Genomic DNA, 12,679 nt, shown 5'->3' on the forward strand with positions numbered 1-12,679 from the left:
GCCCCTCAGGATGCTTTGTGGAGACCCAAGGGCTCTGCAGAGCATAATTTGAGAACCCCTTGAGCTACACTACAAGCAATTATTGTGCAAAATAATCAACCCAAGCATCACCCAGATCTGGATTCCCAGTAGTTCCCAGTTATCTTGATTACTTGTATGAGCATCTGTACAGTCTGTGTCAGCAATTCATTTGTCATTTGGTAATATTTTCAATGTTGTCACAAATGTCAGAAGTAATTAAGATTATGGAAACTCTTGATGAAAGTGAAAAAGTTTATTATTCAGAATTTAGAATTATTATTACTTAGAATTCTTCCCAGATGAAAAATGTGTTCACTGGCCTAAATGCTAATGAGAACATTTACAGTATGTTAACTGAGGGTGCATCTGCATTAATGCAGTTTGGCAGTACTTTAACTACCATGGCTCAGTGCTGTAGGAACTCGGGACCTTCAGTCTTACAAGGTCTTTAGCTTTTTTTGCCAAATTGTGTTGGTGCCTCACCACGCTACAAACCTCAGGATTCCATAGCATTGGTTCATGGCCCTTAGTGGTGTGGATGTCCTCTGAGTCCCCCATAAAATAAGAGTCCCCTTCCTTAATTTCATATGTAGTGTTGCCCTGTTCTAACCCTGCCATAGTGCTCACTAGACCATTTATAAATACTGATCTTCACAAAGAGACATAGCAAAACTCCTAGCATTGCATCTGCTTTCAAAGAATGGCATTTTCATTTGATGTTAATTTTTAAAGGTGTTCGATCTACAGTGGAATCCCACTCTTTCCTAGCAAAAGCTTTGTATATTGTTTGTTTACTATAAACACAATGCTGCAATGTGACACTGAAGGTCTGTGTTTTCCAGCTTTCCTTCATCATCCAAGACAATGCTGTTAAAACAAATCCATCTTGACAGAAGGCAATGAAGAAAACAGGAGGGGGATGCATTAAAAAACTTTCATAAAAAGGATGTTATTTTCTAGAATCCTTGTGTATGACTCTATTTTTTCATAGAGGATTCATCTACACTGTCTAACATTAGGAATGTTCCAAAGTTTCCCTAAATAATTTATTATTATTTTTATTATTATTATTATTATTATTATTGACACAACGACATAGTATGACACAGCAAACAAGATAGATATGCTGGATTTCGTGTCACAAAACCACAAGTTGAACAGTTCCCAAGTGTCTAGGACTGTGTGATGTATTTTCGGATGATGCGCGCAGATCCCAGTAGGGTGGCCTTTTGCAGTTGGCAGATCGTAATTTTGTCAATATTTATTGTTTCCAAATGCCGGCTGAGATCTTTTGGTTACGGCACCCAGTGTGCCCATCACCACCAGGACCACCTGTACTGGTTTCTGCCAGAGTCTTTGAAGTTCCATCTTGAGGTCCTGATAGCGGCTGAGTTTTTCCTGTTGTTTTTCATCAATCCGACTGTCACCTGGTATGGCAACATCAATAATCCAAAACTTTTTCTTTTCCACTACTGTTATATCTGGTGTGTTGTCTTCCAGAACTTTGTCAGTCTGGATTCAGAAGTCCCACATTATCTTTGCGTGTTCCTTTTCCAATACTTTTGCAGGTTCGTGATCCCACCAGTTCTTTACTGCAGGGAGGTGGTACTTGAGGCATAACTTCCAAAGAATCATTTGGGCCACATAGTAGTAGTAGTAGTAGTAGTAGTTGTTGTTGTTGTTATAATTATTATTATTATTTTATTTTATTTTATGACACAGCAAACAGATAGATATGCTGGGTTTCATATCACAAAATCACAAGTTGAACACTTCCCAAGCGCTTAGGACTGTGTGATGTATTTTCAGATGATGCACGCAGATCCCAGTAGGGTGGCCTTTTGCAGTTGGCAGATTGTAATTTTGTCAAAGTCTATTGTTTCCAAATGCCGGCTGAGATCTTTTGGCACGGCACCCAGTGTGCCCATCACCACCGGGACCACCTGCACTGGTTTCTGACAGAGTCTTTGAAGTTCAATCTTGAGGTCCTGATAGCGGCTGAGTTTTTCCTGTTGTTTTTCGTCAATGCGACTGTCACCTGGGATGGCGACATCAATGATCCAAACTTTTTCTTTTCCACAACTGTGATGTCTGGTGTGTTGTGTTTCAGAACTTTGTCAGTCTGGATTCAGAAGTCCCACAGTATCTTTGCATGTTCGTTTTCCAATACTTTTGCAGGTTTGTGATCCCACCAGTTCTTTACTGCTGGAAGGTGGTACTTGAGGCATAAGTTCCAATGAATCATTTGCACCACATAGTTGTGCCTATGTTTGTAGTCTGTCTGTGCGATTTTCTTACAGCAGCTGAGGATATGATCAATGGTTTTGTTGGTTTCCTTGCACAGTCTGCATTTTGGGTCATCAGCTGATTTTTCGATCTTGGCCCTAATTGCATTTGTTCTGATGGCTTCCTCCTGGGCTGCAAGGATCAGGCCTTCTGTCTTCTTCTTCAGGGTCCCATTCATGAGCCGTAGCCAGGTCTTCTCCTTTTCAGCTTTTCCTTCAATTTTGTCAAGGAACTTTCCATGCAATGTTTTGTTGTGCCAGCGGTCAGCACTAGTTTGTAGTGCGGTTTTCTTGTACTGGTTTTTTGTTTGCTCTACTTTGAGTTGTTTCTGATTTTTGACTTCAATCAAAGCAGGTTCTTCATTTTGCTTTACATAGTCTGCCAGGGCATGTTCTTCTTCTTTGACTGCTTGTTTGACTTGTATGAGTCCTCTGCCACCTGATCTTCTAGGCACATATAGCCACTGTGAGGGTGCAGTGAATGATGAATGGTCATGAGTTTTCTTGTTTTTCTGTCCAAATTGTCCAGTTCCACCTGTGTCCAGTTTATGATGCCAGCAGTATATCTTATGACAGGTATGGCCCAGGTGTTTATGGCCTTGATGGTGTTGCCTCCATTGAGCTTGCTTTTGAGAATTTTTCTGACCCTTTGTGTGTATTCTTTGCTGACCACAGTTTTCACATGTTCATACATGTTCGACAACACATGTTCATACTTGATGTTGTCCAGCTGTTGTTGTTGTTGTTGTTGTTGTTGTTGTTATTATTATTATTATTATATGTTTATATTTGTTCCAGGGCATTGAATGTTTGCCTTTTTTGTGTGTAAACTGCCTTGAGTCCCCTTGGGGAGATAGGGCGATTTATAAATAAAGTTATTATTATTATTATTATTATTATTATTATTATTATTATTATTATTACCATTATTATTAAGCTCTGGAGCACCATCACATTTCAGTGTGTGTGTGTGAACACAGGCCAGTGCCACCATTCTACTTTCCCCACATTCATATGGCAAACTGATAACACTGACCTATGTTGTTGTTCATCACTGTAGCAGTGGTCTCGGAGCTCCAAAGAACTGGGGCCATTGCATGGGGCCACCCTTGTTGATGTAAGCACAATCTTGAAAGAGGGAGAGTTAAAGGAGGGGGGAGGGTGAAGGTGCCTTTGTTTACATCAGCTAGGGCATTGAGTGATATCTCCAAGAACTCTGGAGTTCTGAGATTGCTGCTACAGGGATGAATGATAGCAAAATGACAGTCCAGTTTGGTCAAACTGTGTTTCACCCCACTGGACAGTGAGGACTCTGCTTCTGACACTGACACAGTTCAGGAGCAGAGCTCTGAAGCAAGGCTTCAGGTAGCCCTAGATTTTACTGCCCGTATGGATGAACCTGTAGAGAAAGTTAAGACTATGTTTTAGCATAGTCAAGAGGCTATATTGCAAAATTCATTTTGGTATAGTGTATCAGTTGACAAGAACATGAAATCACCTGTTTTCCTATGGGAAAATCAGAGCCCTTATACCCCAAACATTTTAAATAACTGAGTGGTACTGGGGAGTAATTTTACTGTAGCCTATTTTCAAAGGTTCTAAAAATGAGAAGAGAAGCTTGCCACGGCACAGTACAGACTCCTTCATTTAAATCTTTGCTACATTAACCTTTTCCTTGTTATCACACTTTCTTGGTCTCATTCTAGAGAAAAAAGCATGGCCCGACTCACCAGGCCGAGCCTGTTGCAGGGCGGGGCGTTCCCCCCCTCCATCTTGGCGGCGGGCAAGGAGCTTCTTGCTCCCAGAAGCCTCCTCGGGGCGGCGGGAAGGTTTCCAGCCGCCAGCCTCTGCTGGCCAATGGCAGGCCAGACCACCCGGGCTGCCATTGGTCAGGCCCTCCCCCGCGGGCGAGCCCGGTGTTGGTGCCGCCCCCGGGAGGCCGACCAGCAGCCATTCGGCAGTTGACACTTTCCCCCGTGGGATGGTGAATTGAACGATGGGTTCGCCACCCCCAAGGATGTGCAGTGCCGGAATTGGCCTTTGTAATGAGGTTGTTTCTTTGCAGTAGACTATCTGTTATTAAATGTCCTTAAAAATAACCCAATGACTTCGTCTCACCATGACTATCCTCAAGTCTGCACTGATATTATGGCCCTATTCAGAGCTCATTGCAAAGAGTTTTAATACAGGGATAAAAGTACTACTGTGTACATAAGCCTCACAGCCAATTCATGATTTACTTGAGTTTTCAAATTTAAATGACAGAGCACATGAGTGGCAGTATCAATTGTAAAGTGCAAAAGTGCATTTTAAATTGCTGGTTTTATTTTGATAATAAATCTCAAGAAGTAATTAGGAATAGATCAGGTCCAAATCCCTATTTTTATTGTGATGTGATGAAACTATTTATTTTAAATGCTTGCAATTCACCACCATTATGTGAAATTGCTTAGATAAACTGTGTAGTATTCTTTATTTTAATTGGCAGTAGCTCCCCAGAGTCTCAGATCAGAAGTCTTTCTTAGCTTTGCTTCTATCTATCCTTTAACTGGAGATGCTAGGATCGAACCTGTTACAGATGTTCCATGTGACTAACTTGTGAACAGGGCTTGGAGTGTTATTTTCATAAATTATGCAGCATAACTAATTAGCTATGACACTTGAAATCCCTTATTATTAATCATGAACATGGAACACAATAACTTGTGCTACCCAATATTGTTTACCTTCACTTTATGGGCTGGCCTAAGTCAAATCCTGTTTTATTTTTAACTGGAAAAATAAGGATCCCACACCACTCGGGGAGCATAAAGTCCTCTCAGTTGCTTCCACCAACAACTCCCTACAGTTTCTGGAGTGCCCAGACTCCTATGACATTGTTATTCAGACACTCTAAGTACTACAAGAAATGTAGGCATCTATTACTCAGATTAAGTAAAAGGTAAAGGTTTCCCCTGATGTTAAGTCCAGTCGTGACCAACTCTGGGGGTTGGTGCTCATCTCCATTTCTAAGATGAAGAGCTGGTGTTGTCCAGAGACACCTCCAAGGTCATATGGCTGGCATGACTGCATGGAGCGCCGTTACCTTCCCGCCAGAGCAGTACCTATTAATCTACTCACATTTGCATGTTTTCAAACTGCTAGGTTGGTAGGAGCTGGGGCTAACAGCGGGCGCTCATTCTGCTCCTGGGATTTGAACCTGGCACCTTTTGGTCCGCAAGTTCAGCAGCTCAGCGCTTTAACACACTGTGCCACCAGGGGCCCCTATTACTCAGATTACCGGATCTATAAAAAGAGTAATTGTTGAATGGTTTAAGCTATCTGCTAAGTTCACAGGTTCACACCCCAACTTGATATGCTACTCCAAAGGTAAAATTAGGACACAAACCATGTTTGGAGGCAAACAACTAGAGATATATTATTTCAAGCCTGAAATGATGTCAGAACAGAGGAGTGAGGAAGAAACCTTTTTAAATGATACCATATTTACAGAGAAATATCAGCCAGAAAATTGGAAATTACTCAATTATTTCCTGTGCAACCTTTTTCTGCAGCAATCCATTTATTCACAAAGAGATATGTTAATGTCTTTAATGGGTGCAATCAGTCAACATTCCATAGTAGGATCAATGAAAGTAGGGCAGAAACTGAAATGGGAGATTCCACCTTCCCAGCGTTGCGAAGTTGTAAGATATTGGGGAAAATCTATATAAATAATAATGTAAATGTTTGTTTGTTCAAAATCTAAAATCTCCAAAAAATACTTCACCAATAGCTTTGAAATTTGGACACAACATTGTATTCAAATACGCTGATGTTTTTATATACCTATTTTATAGATGTCACACCTGTGACAGGTAACAATATGCTTTTTCAGAAAAACAGTGTCATCCGTTGACCATTTGGGAATGCATTCATATTGCTTGCAGGAGATTTCAGGCAAAAATTACTTGTAATTCCCCAATTGACACCAGTGAATGAAATAAATGCTTGCCTGAAATACTCTACTTTGTGGCGACACGTAAAGACATTAAAATTAACTACAAATATTCATGTCTAGCTGCAAAACAGCTGAGATATTCTCACATCAATTGCTGGATATTGGGATTGACCTCAGGACGAATTTCATTGATCTGACCTCAGGACAAATTTCATTGTCTCATAATTGCTGCAATTTAGTGATGTCAAAGTAAGTACAGTAGAGTCTCAATTATCCAACATAAATGGGCCGGCAGAATGTTGGATAAGTGAATATGTTGGATAATAAGGAGGGATTAAGGAAAAGCCTATTAAACATCAAATTAGGTTATGATTTTTACAAATGAAGCACCAAAACATCATGTTATACAACAAATTTGACAGAAAAAGTAGTTCAATATGCAGTAATGCTATGTAGTAATTACTGTATTTATGAATTTAGCACCAAAATATCACGATGTTTTGAAAACATTGACTACAAAAATGTGTTGGATAATCCAGAATGTTGGATAAGTGAGTGTTGGATGAAACTCTACTGTATTGGTTGAATAAGTATCTCCCAATATTCAAACCAATTATAAGAAACACAACTGGCTGAGTGAAAAAGCTATTTTTCCAGCCAAGTCGATATTTCACAACATGATAATAGGCATGGGTACATACTTCAGGAAGGGGTTCAGATTTCTCGATAACTTAATGATGATGGGAGTCAAGTGGGTTCTCTTTACCAATGAAGGTAATACCCCCACTTTTGTCACCCCTTTCTTTTCTATTATTTTCCGCTTTTTAGAATCTGAAGTTAGCTTGCTGGATGTTTTCATTAGTCAGCAGTTAGATGATTGTGGAGGTATGTCTAGTATTCCATAATTCTGGCTTGACAAATTCGTTGCGACTCACCAAGAGGTTCCAGTCAGAATGCTGGTCCTGCCTCTTTACTACATAAGGCAAACAATCCCAGTGGAGGAAGCATGCTGTTCCCCCCTCCACTTCCCTGCACATACCGTCTACAAAAAGCAGTCATTTTTGAAGTTAAATATAATCTGGGGGTGCCATCTAAAATGGGCTATTTCTTTCTATCAGAGTTCAAAAAGTTAATTATAAATCAGCTCTCAAGGAAGCTTGCTGGAGGGGACAGAAGAATATAGCAGACAATGAAGCTGCTTGAAAATTAACAAGTGGAAGGATTAGTCCTTCTCTTGCAGAAAGCTGGTTTTATGGCTGTAGTGATGAGAGATTTACTAATATGCATTTGTCATTAATTCAATCATATTCATTATCTCCTTCTTTCAAGTGAACAGCAAAGAGTCTGAAAAGCCTGGTGGGTGGTTCAAAATTCCCAAGGCAAACCTGCAACCTAGAGTTGTCCTACTTTCTCTTATGAAGGGGTCCAGCCACCCTCCCAGTTTCATCTTCACAGAAAACTTTCATTACACAGCCATTGTATTTATTTATTTATTTATTTATTTATTTGGTCAATTTCTATGCCACCCTTCTCCAGGTAGACCCAAGGCGGTTCACAACATCTTAAAATATACATCATGGGTAAAACTGTTATCTAAAACCAATAGTAAAAGAGCCAGGAATGCTCTACAGCATCCAAATTGTAATCACTAAAGGGATAAAAACAGAATTGTATTCAGAGTTTTAGCTTCCAGGGAATATTTACCCCTCACCCCTACTTTTGCAGATTATCTTCTCTTGAGAGAAATAATAATAATAATAATAATAATAATAATAATAATAATAATAATAATAATAATAATATGTCCCACACTTTCAGAAATACAATTAAGTAATTCTAAATGCTCAGATATCCCATTCACTTCTGACACTACTCCATTCCTATTTTATTAGGGGCCCTGCGGATTGTCCTGCTGAGTGAGACCCTGAGAAGATTATAACTGCAATGGCAATTAACATGTTCATTGCCTTATCTGTCTGTCTGTCTGTCTATCTACCCACCTACCTACCTATCAGCCACTTTTTATATCAATATTATCTGTGTTAGTTTGGTACTGCTGCCTGCTGTGTAAAATTATATTCAAATGGCAGGAGGAGGAGGACGGAGAACAGATTGTGGGACAGTGTTATAGAGTTAAATAGAAATTGCATTAAACTGGAAGAGTAGAATCTCTGGAAATTAAATTAATTACCTGGAAAATAGAGAGTTGACTTTAGAGGGTACTTGACTTCCCCTTCATTGCAAAAGTGCTATAAGAGCATCCCTACACAAGCTGCAAAGGTTCTGTCCCTTAGGATACTTGAAGAAAAATAGCTAAGTAGATCCCCTAAACAGAAGTGGAAATTGTATGCTCATGTCCCAACAAGAATGTTCCAGTGGCCACTGGAGGCCATTCATAAGTCCACAATTAATTAAAATAGAATATTGCACCACTAGAAACCTCTAAAGGGAGGGATTCTCAGCTGACGTGAGGCACAGATTGTATTACAAATTTCATATATCAGTGCCTAGGAGAATCACCATATCATAGCTGGAGAGTTATCATATCATAGCTTGAAACTTTAGCCAGTCAGAAAGAATATCAATCGATTAACAAGAATACTACTCTAATTATCTATGGAGAGATAGGCAAAGAAGAGAGGCACTTGTTCTTTCTATGAGATTATTTCTGCCAGAGAAGTAGAGGTGGATGCAACAGACTTGAACACTATTACTGGAACTAAAGAGTGCTCAGAAGAGGTCTTCAAGCAGTTGTCCCAATGTAGCTATTCCCATTTGTGGCCTTTTCCATCTGGAAAAAAGAAACAATAGGTGAGAACAGAACTGAGAATCCCTAATAACTGTGTTGTTTAGGATCTTCTCCCAATTGTATAAAGTATTTTCTTGGCCATGAGGCAATGCTGCTGTTGGAAATATTCTAAGCACCCCCCAGTAGTTATGTCCAACTTGGGAGGTACAGCCTTGGTCAGAGGGCAGAAGGGGAAAGGGTAGTAGAAGAGAACTAGCAGCAGATGGAAAGGAGTGCTTGCCCTCCACCCTCCCCCTTCTTCCTGCCTCACTCCCCCACCACATACATACAAGTACACCGGCTGCCTGGCATATTTATTTATTTATTTACAGCATTTATATTCCGCCCTTCTCACCCCGAAGGGGACTCAGGGCGGATCACATTACACATATAGGCAAACATTCAATGCCTTTTTAACTAGAACAAAGACAAGACAAACATAGGCTCCGAGCGGGCCTCGAACTCATGACCTCCTGGTCAGAGTGATTCATTGCAGTGATTCATTGCAGTTGCTCTCCAGCCTGCGCCACAGCCCAGGCTTCAGTTCCTTCCCTCTCCTATCATTGCTTCAGTTCCTTCCCTCTCCTTGCCTTTTCCTTGCCCAACTAGCAGCTCTACAAGACCCAGAAGGGACTGTTGGGCAGCAGCACACCACTATCACCCTTTACTGCAACAGATTGAGAGCAGAAGTCCCTGGCTGGCAGAGAGGGCTGGCAGAAGGTTTGCAATGACCCCATGGAGGTTCCATCCTATTGGGCATTTCATAATCTATTGCAAAACATAACTTATTGCATAAGCTATTGGAACATAACTGCACTCAGTCTATGGGCACTTATCCTTTTGGCAAATGTGAATCTCCATGAATATGTGGAAACCACCTTTGGAAAAACCACCAGTCAAGAACAGCATAACCTTGTTAGAAGTCAACTCTTTTAACAAGCATTAATGTAATAGCACACAGGTAATTTCAGCTGTTAAATTGCAACTGCCAAAGGTAAAGACATGCCACTAGAAAAATATATTTGGTTAGCAGAGGATGGTTCTTTGCAGTTGAAGTTGCCCAAAAGATATACACTCCCTTTAAACCTCTTAGTTAAAATATGCATTCAGAGATAAAAAAAGTCTTCTTTGAAAAATAACGTATCTTGTATTAATTTACCATATAGGTGCATTTCTTAATAAAGTTCAGTTACAGATAAGATATAGTTCTTCTCTCTGTGTTGAGAACACTGGGTATTAGTCTTTATCAATAGTCCATAATCTTTAGTATAGTTGTCCTCACTGAAGTCCATAAGCGAATATTGAAATCTCTAAACTGACTTCTCCACAAAAGTCCAAACAGCAACTTGCATGCATTCACCTCCTCTGAGGTCTGATGCAAGACATCTGCTCCCATTGAAGTCCAAATAAATACTGAATATAAATTAGAGTCTTGTGTTTGCACATGCTCAGTATAATCACATGTCTATAACTCCTCCCACCAAAGAGTCAAATAAACTGGCAAATCAACATACACACAGAATACAGGTTACCAAATACAGTAGAGTCTCACTTATCCAACATTCGCTTATCCAACATTCTGGATTATCCAACGCATTTTTGTAGTCAATGTTTTCAATATATCGTGATTTTTTGGTGCTAAATTCATAAATACAGTAATTACTACGTAGCATTACTGCATATTGAACTACTTTTTCTGTCAAATTTGTTGTATAACATGATGTTTTGGTGCTTAATTTGTAAAATCATAACCTAATTTGATGTTTAATAGGCTTCTCCTTAATCTCTTCTTATTATCCAACATATTTGCTTATCCAACATTCTGCTGGCCCGTTTATGTTGGATAAATGAGACTCTACTGTATATACATTAACAAATAAATAGTGAGTGGCTTGAGAGGTTGCTATTTCCAAAACACCCAGCTCTCATTATGTTACTCAGTGTGAACCAAATTCACCATACCCATCTAGTGATGCCAGTGAATGCTTTTCCTTGTTTTTCTATTGCCTTCCAGTTTACCAAGCATCACTATCTTTTGCGGTGAGTCATTGTCATGTCATATAATGCAATGTAAGAAAGGGATTTTCCTCACAGTTCAAATACAGAGGTGCGTGTATTATTGTAAAGCCAAGTACTTTGATCCAGCCAGCTATTACCATTCATTTGTGTGGTGGAAGCAGATCAGTGTTGACTATTCCTTGTGTATGAAACTTCCCTGCCTCCAGTGAAATAGCTTGCCCTGCTGACATTCTAGTTTTTATAGTTGCATCACACAATGGTTTCTGTATTGAGCAGTTAGTTAAACTTGAGAAGAAATAGCATGTATTGTAACAATGCCAGTCTTTTTGCTCTCTCAGAAATTACTGGCTATACTAGAATTTTAGAATACCCTTATGTACATTTGCTGTGTTTTACATATTAATTTATGATCATCATTGTCTGTCTGTCACAATATGTTCAAAACTGCTATGGTTACCTCTTTTAATTGTACTGCACAGCACATTGTTCGACTTGAAGCCTCTAGCAACTGCTTGAAATTGTGGTGAAGTAAGTAATTGAGATTGCAAACTTTAACACTAGAAGAATATGTAAAGTCCAAACTCATTTGATTCAAATAGAGAGAAAATTACTTCTAGGCATTCTTTGACCTTTGATGGGATCATCGGAATGAATTTGCAGACATACTCAAGCTTTACCAATTTTCTTTCTTTGCATATATTTGGAAAGTAGAAATTTATTTCTATTAAAGGGCAAGTAATAAATGGGCATGCAATTGGTTTACTCTGCATCTCCTTTCTCTTCCATCCTGATAAGAGGCTGTAGACAATAATGCAGTTGTATTCTATGGAATCCAGCTGTAGTTTACTGGTAGACAAAAGGTTATTATGAGAGTACTAGCCTCATTTTGAGTGAAATCATGGTGGCCAGAATCCAAATAACTACCTTCACACACACACACACACACACACTGAATGAGATTGTGGGGGACTACCCACAATAAGTGAAAATCTGTGAAGTAGGGACGCTACATTAATTTTTATATTTATACATTATTTTAATAGTTATACACTATTTTAAGTCTTTATCAACCAATCATGTGTTGATAAATCGCCTCCTTCTCCTCTTGGTGCCACTTGGACTCCTTTTCTCTCCCTTTGGCTTCTCCTTCCTCCCTTCCTCGGGCTGTAAATTGTAATTTTTTATGATTTATAATAGTCTTTTAGAGCTTATTGAAAAACCGTGAAACAGTGAATCCATGAAAGGCGAACTGCGAAGTAGTGAGGGAACACTGTATTTGATTTGTTTTGTGTGAAGAAAAAGCTCCTGTATCGTATTGCAAATTCCTTTTGAGACTGTTAAAAGAAAAACCATAATTTTTGGGGAAAGCCCCACCAAATTCACAAGCCTTTTGGACTAAAATCCATATACAGTAGAGTCTCACTTATCCAACACTCGCTTATCCAGCGTTCTGGATTATCCAACACATTTTTGTAGTCAATGTTTTCAATACATCGTGATATTTTGGTGCTAAATTCGTAAATACAGTAATTACTACATAGCATAACTGCATATTGAACTACTTTTTCTGTCACATTTGTTGTATAACATGATGTTTTGGTGCTTAATTTGTAAAATCATTCCCTA

At 39.3% G+C, this 12,679-nt stretch overlaps 1 protein-coding gene across 3 annotated transcripts in view; it reads left to right on the forward strand.

The window, feature by feature from the left end:
• gabrg1 (gamma-aminobutyric acid type A receptor subunit gamma1) overlaps nt 1-12,679 on the forward strand; it is a 137,951-nt gene that overhangs the window by 34,606 nt on the left and 90,666 nt on the right. The gene's annotated exons all lie outside the window — the stretch shown is intronic.

This window comes from Anolis carolinensis, chromosome 5 (assembly GCF_035594765.1).
Source record: "Anolis carolinensis isolate JA03-04 chromosome 5, rAnoCar3.1.pri, whole genome shotgun sequence".
In the NCBI taxonomy this organism is placed as follows: domain Eukaryota; kingdom Metazoa; phylum Chordata; class Lepidosauria; order Squamata; family Dactyloidae; genus Anolis; species Anolis carolinensis.